Here is a 10,978-nt window from a genome sequence, read left to right on the forward strand (position 1 = left end):
GGTTTTGTTATTAAGAAATCTTCCTCTCCCATCATGCAAGTCAACTTACTCCCAACAATAAATTTCAATTTTTTATGTAACGTGGATGGCACCACTCCTACAGAGTGAATCCAAGGACGTCCTAATAAAAAAATATATGTGGGTGTTATCTCCATGACTTGAAAGACTATATTAAAAAATACATGGACCAATTTTAATTGGTAGTTCAATGTCACCCATTACTTCTCTACGTGACCTATCAAAAGCTTTCACAACTATAGTACTTGATTTTATGTGTGAATGTCCATGGGAAGCTTCAATAGTGTAGATTTAGGCATTATATTGAGAGCTGATCCGTTATCCACTAAAACTCTTGCAATGACGTAGTCTTTGCACTTCATTTGAATATGCAGTGCTTTTGTATGGCTTAAGCCTTCAGAAGGAATTTCGTCATTTGTGAAGACTCTAGAATTTGAAGATGTAATGTTTCCAATAATTCCACTGAACTTTTCCACTGAAATGTCATGTCCGACATATGCCTTGTTCAAAATATCTAATAACACTGTGCGATGAGGTTATGGATTAAAAAATAGCGATAATAAAGAAATTCGAGCTGGAGTATGATGCATTTGCTCTATGATCTTATACTCACTTTGTTTTACTATTTTCAAGAATTTCTTTGCTTCATCATCCGTGACAAGCTTTTTGTATTTTATATTTTTTGTAATAATAGGCATCTCCACATCTTGCTCTTTGCAATGCTCCTTCACATTTCTTTTCTCATTTTTTCTACCTTGCTCCAGTATTAGACCATCTGAAGGGACTGTTAAATTATTTGGTTTGTAGCATCTTCCACTTCGGGTTATCCTGTTGATTCCTTGTAATGTTATCAACTGAAGGACCTGTTATGCCCGCACAATCATACTGCCATGGCACCTGTTTTAGATCCTTAAATTTGAAAGGACTTGGCACTTGGATCGTGATTTTTTTAGGATTGTAGAAGGTTGACTCATTACGACTTTCTTGATAAAAGACTGTTAAAGGTTTTGGTAAAAAGAAATCTTCCTTTTTTGAAACTTCATCCATTAAAGCACATATTTTACTGTCTTTCATCTCGTTTTTTCCTTGTCCTCTATATACCGTGAGTATCTTTGAATCCATAAGTTGTTGTACTTTGGATCTAAATTTTTGGCACTGTTAGACAACGTGGCCTGCTACTCCTTGATGGAATATACAATGTCTGCTTTCATCATACCCTTCATATCTTATTTTGGGGTTTAGATATTTCCCGACTAACATATCCTGGTTCAAAAAGACATTTAAAAAGTTCTTCCATAAGCATCATTATCTCATGGACTTCATTTTTGCACTTTTTAATAAGGCTATCCACAGTGTTCACTTTTGGATTTTCATGATTAGGAGGTGGATTTTCATTGACATTCGGCTTCTCACCAAATTTTTTAAAGCATAACCATCCAGCATTAACTAGAGATTGCACCTTTCTTTTCAAAGCCAAACAATTTTCAGTTGAGTATCCCGTTCCTCCAGCATGATAATCACATCGAGCATTTGAATCATACCATTTTGGGTAAGGAGGTTGTATAGGAATCATTGTAATAGGAGCTAACTATCGATTTTGAATTAGCTGAGGTAAAAGCTCTGTATAAGTCATGGGAATTGGTTCAAACCGCCATGTATCTGAATTGGTTTTGCTACCTTGTCCCTGTACAAATGGTTGAGGAGAATTTGAGTTAACGGGTTTTGAAGTTTCAGAGAAGGTATGGGCTGGTACATAGCTATTATAAGGGATATGAGAAACATTGCTTATATATGACGGAAAGTTTTGCTCATATTTTCTCTGACCAAAAATTGATTTATGCTTCCCTGAATTAGGAAAACCAATTGCATAAACCTCTCATTCTTTCTTCTTAGATATTGTTCCTTTCTTTATTCCACCATATTCAGTTGTAGCCTCTACTAACTTCCTGTGCTTTATCCTATATTCAATTTTTTTGCCAATAACAATAATGTTAGAAAAATTTGTTGATGCATTACCAATCATTCGATCATAGAATGGAGCCTGCAAGGTATTTATAAACATAGATGTCATTTCTTTGTCTGTTAATGGTGGCTGAACCTCGGTAGCCATATCTCTCCATCGTTGAGCATATTCTGTAAAACTTTTCAAACTCTTCTTCTCCATCCGTTGCAAGTCTAAATGGTCTAGAGCCATATCAATGTTGTGTTTGTACTGCTTTGAAATGCATAAGCTAACTCCTTGCAAACATGAATGTGCGTAGTATCTAATTGAATATACCATTGACTAGCTGGACCAGTTAAGCTATCTTGGAAGCAATGGACTAGCAATTTATCATCGTTAATATGTGTCGCCATCTTTCTACAGTAAATTATAAGATGACTCCTTGGACACGATGATCCATCATATTTATCGAATTCAGTAACTTTAAACTTTGCTGGAATGATCAAGCCTGGCACCAAGCACAATTGTGTTGCATCTATATTTTCATAGACATCAGTCCCTTCAATTGCTCGCAACCTTTCTTCCAAAACATTTAGCTTTTGCTTAGCCGGAGTGTTCTCGTTTGTACCATGTCTTGAATTTTAGCTTGAGCTTCTAAATGTTCTATACCTGGGTCAAAAGGTGGAACGACATACAACAGATTCATAGCAACATAGTGTTAAGTGGTTTGAGACTACGGAACATTCATATGGCATGGAGTGAATCCTGGAGGATAAATAGGATCATCGGTGTCTTGAACTGGATTGCTTGATTGTTCTGTATCTACAACGACTTTTCCTTTCCCGATTGAAAGCAATTCTAGTATTTTAGAAACTTGTTCCCCAAGATTATCAATCTCTTGTCTCATTTTATCCATGTCCTTATCTTGTTCTTCCATGATTCGACTTTTATACCTAGTATTGTAAGGATAACGAATTGGAGTAGGACGAGCTATATTTTTCTTTTTTAAAAAATAAAAAATAAAATTAAAAAATTGAGGTAAAAGAGAAGAGGGGAAAGAGAGAGAGAAAAAAAAAAAAGCAAATCTTAGTATATAAAATTCAAATACATTAATAAAATCAAACAAACATAATGTAAACTTGACAGAATAAAAGAAATCAAACTAAAATTAGAAACAAACAAAACGTAATGAACATCGGTCCTATTGTCAATAGAAAAATGAACAATTAATGAAAACGACTAAAATGTCCGAGTTCTTTGCATATCATCTTCAAGAATCTATTTAGATCATCTACATGAGGTTGCATTGAGAAAAAATTAACCCTCAAATCAGCTACCTATTATGCAAAAGCATTTGCTCTTTTGGACACCATTCTGAGAAATTCAATCATCTAATCTACACGTTCCACTAGCACTTGGAAATCTCTCGTTTGCATATCATAATCAAACTTCATTTGCATGTAATCCGTCTTTAATGACTCATATTCCTGCACTATCCTCTCACTTAAATTTTGAAATGTAGTAAGTTAATAGTGTAAGGAATCAACATAATTTTTTAGTATCTTATACTCTTCAGAGCCCTCGACCATCTTCAGATGTAGGCTATCAATAGTTTGACGCAAAGAATGATTGCATGCTTCCAAATCCATTATTTGTGTTTCTCGTTTTCCAATTGATGTATTCAAATCATTGAAAAACTCGAGAAAATATTCCTTCCCACTTTCTAAATCTTTAATATATTCATCCGACCCCACTGTTGCTTGTAATGTTGTCTTTTCATTTTTTAAACTTCTATTTGCTTTATTCATTCACCTTATTTCCTCATCTAACGTCTCAAGATTCTTTTCTAACTTATCTTGATTTCTTAAGAAACTCATAGACTTTTTGAGTTATTTCTACAAATAAGTTGCATGATCCATCCATTGAGTTGTCTCTTTACGAAGTTTCTCGTTTTCTTTCTCTAACAATTGATTTTTCTCTTCTAGTTCTATGCTCTTCTCGATCCACTGATTTGGTTGTTTGAAGCTTGTCTCTTTTCCCCTTTCAACTACCTCCCTTGAGATAACTATTATATTCTTCCTTCTGTTTGCCTGCCATGCCTCGTACCCAATAGTAAGTCCTTCGTAATGTCCTTTGTCTTTAATCTTCCTTACAGATTTTCATGCGCATACTGCTCGACGTTTTTTCCCTTGAAAATCTTCAGGATTGTATGAAAAGTCAGACTCTTGCAGATTATGAGTTGGTGGTATAAACTGTTTGAGCCACACTTAACGTAAAACTAACAATGGTGTATAGTTAACACCTCCTCATGGTCTCAACAAAGGCACACAGTGAAAATCTCCACATCTATATATCACCGCCTTCAAAGGCATCCATTAAGCCTTCCATATGACATTTTCAGAAGTCAGTTTTGCAAAGAAAGACAATAAAGCCTTATTCCTTCGATATGTTGGATCCCACACTGCCATACCAAACTCACTGACTGTATTGCACATTAAGTTCCATGGGCTACTGAAATCTAACCTTAGACACCTAAACTCTGTGGGAAATTTGATATGGCTATGTATCCAAATATATAACAAAGGAACACAACGATTCAATTTTCCTTTCCCTTTATTTCTACAATAGTTAAGAGATCGAAAAGTTTTAGCCAGTATAGGTATAATAGGATTGACTCCTCGTTCTATTTCAAGAAACAATCTGATCACTTTCCCATCAACATAACTCTCTACCTTAGGAAAAATCACCACCCCGTAAACGCATAATGCCAAGAGTGTAAAACCTTTGTCTTCATCAATGTATGTTTGCGTCATCTTTATTAGATAATCAAATGACACAATCTCTTCCCCACTCTTAACTTTTATATGCTTTTGAATTTTCGTGGCATGGACGATTTCTAAAAACTATGACATGGTCCTTTTTGTTGTTTGCTTAGGGTTAAAGAAATAAACAATTTTCCTTTCTTTTTCAGGCATGCTAAGCATAGCTTGATATTCTTCTATGGCAGTAAATCACATGATCCAAACGAGAAACAACCATATGCTGGATCCCAAAAATTAATTATGGCTCTTAAGGCAAAATAATTCACCGGTATGTACATCAACTCTGTTATATGTCCATACTTCTTCGAGAACATGAATCTACGCTGAGGTGTCAATGCTTCTCAGATCATCTTTAGGTTCACTAAATCATTTTGTGCAAAAAGAGAGTTAACACCTGGATAGTAATGATACTTGAGAAGAATTGTTTATACCATCCCCAAATTTTTGTTGCATCTCTTCAGCTCATTTAAGAACATCACTTGGCTAATCAAACTTAGACTCAAAAGATGAATGCATCGACATATTGGTATCTTGGTGTTTCACAACTGTTTCTTTTGCACAATTATGACAAAGAGAAAGACAAAAAGAAAAAGAAAAAAAATTGTGATTTCACTTTGCACAAAATAAAATAGAATAAACAAAAACAAAAACAAAAGCAATACAAATAATAAAATAATGATAAAATAATAAAAAAAATTAAAAAAATTAAAAAAATAAAATAATAATAAATAAAAAAAGAAAAGAAAGAAAAAAAATAAGCTTTTTATACACACATTTGTTGAAAAGGGTTAATATAGTTGTTCTTGAGCTGTAAAAAGATAAAAATAAAATAAAAAGTGGAAAAATAACTAACATCGAAAAAGGTACACGATCATGTAGTAAGAAAAAAAGAAGGAAAAAAGAAGAAGAAGAATGACGGAATAAAAATAAGGAATTTTTTTTGTCTTTATGAAAAAGAGGACTGAAGATGAGAGATGACAAAGACGAAATAAATTATGGAAGAGGAGTTGAGGAAATTCTAGAAAGGCAAATTTGGAACTTAAAAAATTAACTCAAGTTATAAGAGTTTCATGGAATTTTCTTATTTGGAATATTTGCAAATATAGAAATTATATTCAAAATAATTAAGTATATAAGAACATTTAAAAAAAATTACAAATATAACAAAATCTGTCAAAATTTATCAATGATATGAGTCTACCAATGATAGAGGATGTAGAAAATATTGGTCTATCACCGAAAGATCATAAGAGTGTATAGTGATAGAAATTTATCACTGATATCATAGACTTAGCTAGATTTGTAATTTTTTTGAAAATATTGCTACATAGTTAATAATTATTATAAAAATCATCCGCCCATTATAATTAGGTATAAGGGCAGAAATTATTTTGAATTTTGTTATAGGTAAATAACGTAATAAATATTAGTTAAGGTTTAAAATAAGAATATAATATTAGTTAAGCTTTACAATGATTAAAGGACAAAAACCATAATAAATAAGATCCTCGGTATACAGAAGAAACATAATTTTATTACGTAATTTATAAAATATGCGGGTCCCGTAGCTCAGTTGGTTAGAGCGTTGGTCTTATGAGCCGAAGGTCGCGGGTTCGAGCCCCGCCGGGACCAAGAAAAAGTAAAATACAATATTTTCTACATTTTTGGTTGACAACAGAAACCATAGGGTATGCCTTCCCTTTCATTTCTCTTACGCTTCAGCCATATTTAGAGTTTTAAGTTTTTTTTCCCCAAATTTGGATTATTTTAGTTGGTTGATATAGTCTTGAACAATGGAGAGTCTAACATTGTCTACAAATAGACATATGTAGCTCAATCGTAATAACAAATTTATCAATCTCTTTTTTCAGATAGACACATGTAGCTCAATCGAAACACATTGTCTATGGGGTTCATGTTGAGACTTTCTAAAACAACAAATGCCTCTATCTAAAGAAAGATCGTTTGGATAAAATTCAAATTGAAAGACAAATCAATAGGATAGGCATGCTAGAGATTTATTCGAACAATGGAGAGTCTAACATTGTCTACAGATAGACACATGTAGCTCAATCGTAACACATTGTCTATGGGGTTCCTAGGATGCATTGAGTGAGAACGAAGCATGCGGAAAAGACTCGTGATGGTTTATAGGGATGACTTTCACTCTAATAAACCTTTAAGACAAGTAAGGAAGATGTTGTCAGGTTGCAGGGGATGCAAAGGAATGTTAGGGATTCAAAGTTCGAATCCTGGTCCGAATCCCTGAACCTAAGACGTTACATATAGACTTTATTGTAACCCAAAAAGAATTGAACAAAATTTAAGAGGTGGATTGTTTTCCTAATATGTTGTTGTTGGAGAGTGGTTGAATTTTTCTTAACATCAAAATTTAAATTTATTAATGATAATTAAATATGTTTCAAATAGAATACAAGGGGTCTTATACACAAACGGAAGAATAAGTAAGGAAAGAACTAATTAGCTTAAATTAAGTAACAAAATCAGCTTAATTTACAAAGAATATATTTATGATGATAACAGTTGTGTTAAGGGGTTGAGTGAACTTTTCTTATTTTGTTGTGTTGAGGGGTGGGTGAACTTTTATTACTTGTTGTGTTAAGGGGTGTGTTGAGAAGTGAGTTGTTTTCTTAATATCTTATTTATTTAAGGGTGAATTTTTCTTAAATATGTTGGAGCGATAGTGAACATTTCTTAATTTTTTTTGTTGAGGGGTGAGTTGAGGGATAAGTTGTATGACTAATATGTTTTGTTGAGAGGTTTTATTGAGGGATGGGTTGTATAGTTAACATGTTTATAGGTAAATTTTTCTTAACTTTGTTGTGTTGAGAGGTGGGTGAACTTTTCTTATTGTGTTGTGTTGAAGGGGAGAGGGGAGAGTGAACATTTCTTACTTTGTCGTGTTAAGGGATGGTTGAACTTTTTGCTTACATTGTTGTATTGAGAGGTAGGTTGTTTGATTAACATGTTGTGTTGAGCGGTGAGTTGTTTGATTAACATGTTGTTTAGAGGCCTTATTGTGTTGAGGGGTTGAGTTGTGTATTTTTTGCTTGATTTTATTTGTTAGATGGTGAAGGGTGTTTGCTTATTAACTTGTTGTTTTAGAGGTGAATGTTTTTGCTTAGCTAATTGTTGCTTAACTTTAACTTATTTTGGTTGAATATAGTCCTATGGAACTTTATTCTTGAAATTTTGGAATTTCTAAATTTTGTAACAATATGTTTTACTTGATGTGATTGTAGATAGAGAGTTGTTTGAAGATGACATCTTGAGATGGATTTTGGAAATGACATTTTTTTAATGTATTTATTAATTCAAAATCACTTTGTAGACCTTTATGTAATCTTTTTTATAATTTTCGCTACAAAATACATTCTAATTTAGTAGACATCAACTTTTGCAATAATTTTCTTATTTAATATATATCGTTTGGTTACGTTTGACAATATTCTTTTGAACTTTAGATAAAAAATTGAAAAAGAAATGACTCAGGTGACTAAAAAAAATAATAATTGGAAAAAAAAAGAAAAAAAGCTGAAGAAACTACTCCCGACTATGCCGACTATGTCGACTATGCCGTCTTTAACTTCCTACAAATTTTATATGCCGTTGAAAATTACATTTTTGATGTGGTTTTTCCGACTAGAATCTCGATGAACAAAATGGCCTATGGAGTTTCTTTTATAACACATTTGGGTACATTTACCAGCGACTTCAACTGTTGATTGAAAAATCGTCAATTTCTTGTATTAAAGACAATTTTTTTAGTATTCAAATTTTAACTTAGTTTTTGAATATATGGGTAAAGAGTAGATATATCAAAAAAAAAAAAAAAGATTTAGAGGTAGAAGAGTGATAGCGTATTAAATATGCTATTTATTTCTAATTAATTCGAAGTCTCGTTTGTGATTTTACATCCTTCATTTGATATCTTATAGGTTTTGTGCAATTCATAGTATAATTTGGAGTTGATGTAATTCTAGAGCTAATTTAGGTCATTACGGAGTAATACGATGCCTACCAAAGCAACTTTGAGCAAATCGTGGCATTTGAAGGAGTAAAAGAAGCCCAAAGGCTTCTGCTTGCAGCACCTGATGCTCCACGTTGCTTCAGGTGGTTGTAAGGCAGAGAGGTTGAATTTCGTGTTAGTGTCACAATACTCTAAACTTTTATGGACAAGGAGGCATGTGCGAAGGATTGAGCGTCGCGATGTCTGGAAAACTTCTTTAAATATTTTATTTCTTGTCAGCTCGAACCCTATCTCAATTCCAGTCGCCTTGCACGATTTTTCTTCAGTTTTCTGCAGTTTTTATGTACTTTTCAATCCCGACCAACTCTTCATCATCAGACATGTGGATGATAGACTAAGATATTCATTTGTAGCTTGAGTTTCTAGATTCTCCCTTTTTCTTTAGGATTTACGAGAACTTAAACTTGGTTAAATGTAATCTTTGGTTTGATTCCCACTACAAGAAATCGGGGGTTTCTGACACACAAAACAACATCGGAAGAGGGAATGTTAGGACAAAAGCTTATTTCTGACGCCATTTTACATACATTGGGACACAACAAAAATATTATTTTAATATTACCTTGTCCCGATGTTTCACAAAGGGCATCGGAAAAGAGGAAGTCATTACCCATTTCTCGACGTTCTATGCAAGGCATTGTGAACGGTGACACCTATTCCCGATGGTTATCCTCTAACATCGGAAATGGGTAACATAGTTTCTGACGGTTTGCATGGGGCGTCAGAAAAAAGTTAAATAGTAATTATGTCAGAGCAGGATTTCCGATGACCCATGCATGGTGTCTGGAATACCTGCTTCTGACGCCTTTAGTGATCTGTTAGGAGTTTCCCTATATATTTCGTTTTATTTTTATGAAAGACAGAATTGAAACGAAGGAGAAGAGGAAAAGAAGGAGAAGACAAAAATGATTTGCCCGCGCTCGCTGTCCTTGCCCTCACCGCCATCTGCCTTGTCGCTGTCGTTCCCTCATCGTCGCATCGTCGTTCTTCCATTTCTAGTAAGTTTAAAACTATTTTTTGTTAAGTTGTGAAGTTATTTTAGGTTAGTTAGTTTATAGTTTTGTTTTTTGAAGTTAGTTTAAGATTGAATATTGAGTTAGTTTTGGAATGTGGGTTGAAAATTTGAAGGGGGGAAGGGGTTATTTGAGAAATTGGGTTGGGAAATTTAAATTTTGAGTTAAAAATTTGAAAATTTGAGGGTGAAAGAGGTTTAGAATTAATTGCATGGAATGGAATGGGTTAAGAATCAGAGAAGAGGGGAGGTTGAATTGGAATTTTGATTTTTTTTAGGGAGGGTTTGAATTGGAATTTTTGAAGGGGGGTTCAATTGAAATTTTGAAAGGGTGATTGATAAATTGAACTATTCAAGGCAATGGAATGAGTTGAGAATTGGGGGGGGGGGGGTCAAGGGTTATTACTGCTTTAAAAATTCTCTACTTTGTGTTAAGACTTTAGTTCAACTCTATTTGTTTATTTCTTAGTAGTTTTGAATAACTTTGTTCTTGATTTGGGACGGCTATCCTGCAGTTATGGTAGCTTTTTTTATTTTGAATTTGTTTGTATTTTTTAGGGTTTGAAGGTGTGGTGTAAGGTAGTGTTGTTGGAAGGGGTGGATAGGATGCGAAGATTGTAGTTGTTTGTTGTTAATTAGGTTGTGTTGGCTATCCTGCAGTTATGGTATCCTTTGTAGTTTGAAGCTAGTTTTAGTGAAAATTTTGGGAGATTGTATATTCAAGGGAGTAAGTTTAGGATGTGAGAGGAGGAATGTACTTCTAATCAAACTTATTTATGTTGTAGGGACTTTAACGATGGACAAGGGTTGGAAGAAACTTAGGACTAAGTTTTTCCTTGAGTATAGAGAGGGAATGACCCAATTTTTTGAAGTTGCCAAGTTTCATGTTGATGCCGACAGACGAATAAAGTGTCTATGCAATAGATGTATGAACTCAAATTGGAACTCATTAGAGGGTGTGGAACGACATCTACTGACTATTGGAATATCCCCCTACTACACAGAATGAGTGTATCATGGAGAGTTATTTAGCTTTAGAGGTATAGAAAACTTTGATGAAGGAACTAGTAGTAACCCTTTTGATGAAGGAATTAGTAGTAGTCACTTTCATGAAGAAGAGATATGTTTGGTAT

The 10,978-nt window shown here is 33.7% G+C and overlaps 1 non-coding gene across 1 annotated transcript; it reads left to right on the forward strand.

Moving 5' to 3' along the window:
• Window positions 1–6,340: 6,340 nt before the first annotated feature.
• On the forward strand, window positions 6,341–6,414 carry TRNAI-UAU (transfer RNA isoleucine (anticodon UAU)). The gene has a single exon. It is a non-coding gene; the product is annotated as a tRNA-Ile (tRNA).
• The last annotated feature ends 4,564 nt before the right edge of the window (window positions 6,415–10,978 follow it).

Source organism: Cucumis melo, chromosome 12, assembly GCF_025177605.1.
Source record: "Cucumis melo cultivar AY chromosome 12, USDA_Cmelo_AY_1.0, whole genome shotgun sequence".
In the NCBI taxonomy this organism is placed as follows: Eukaryota; Viridiplantae; Streptophyta; class Magnoliopsida; order Cucurbitales; family Cucurbitaceae; genus Cucumis; species Cucumis melo.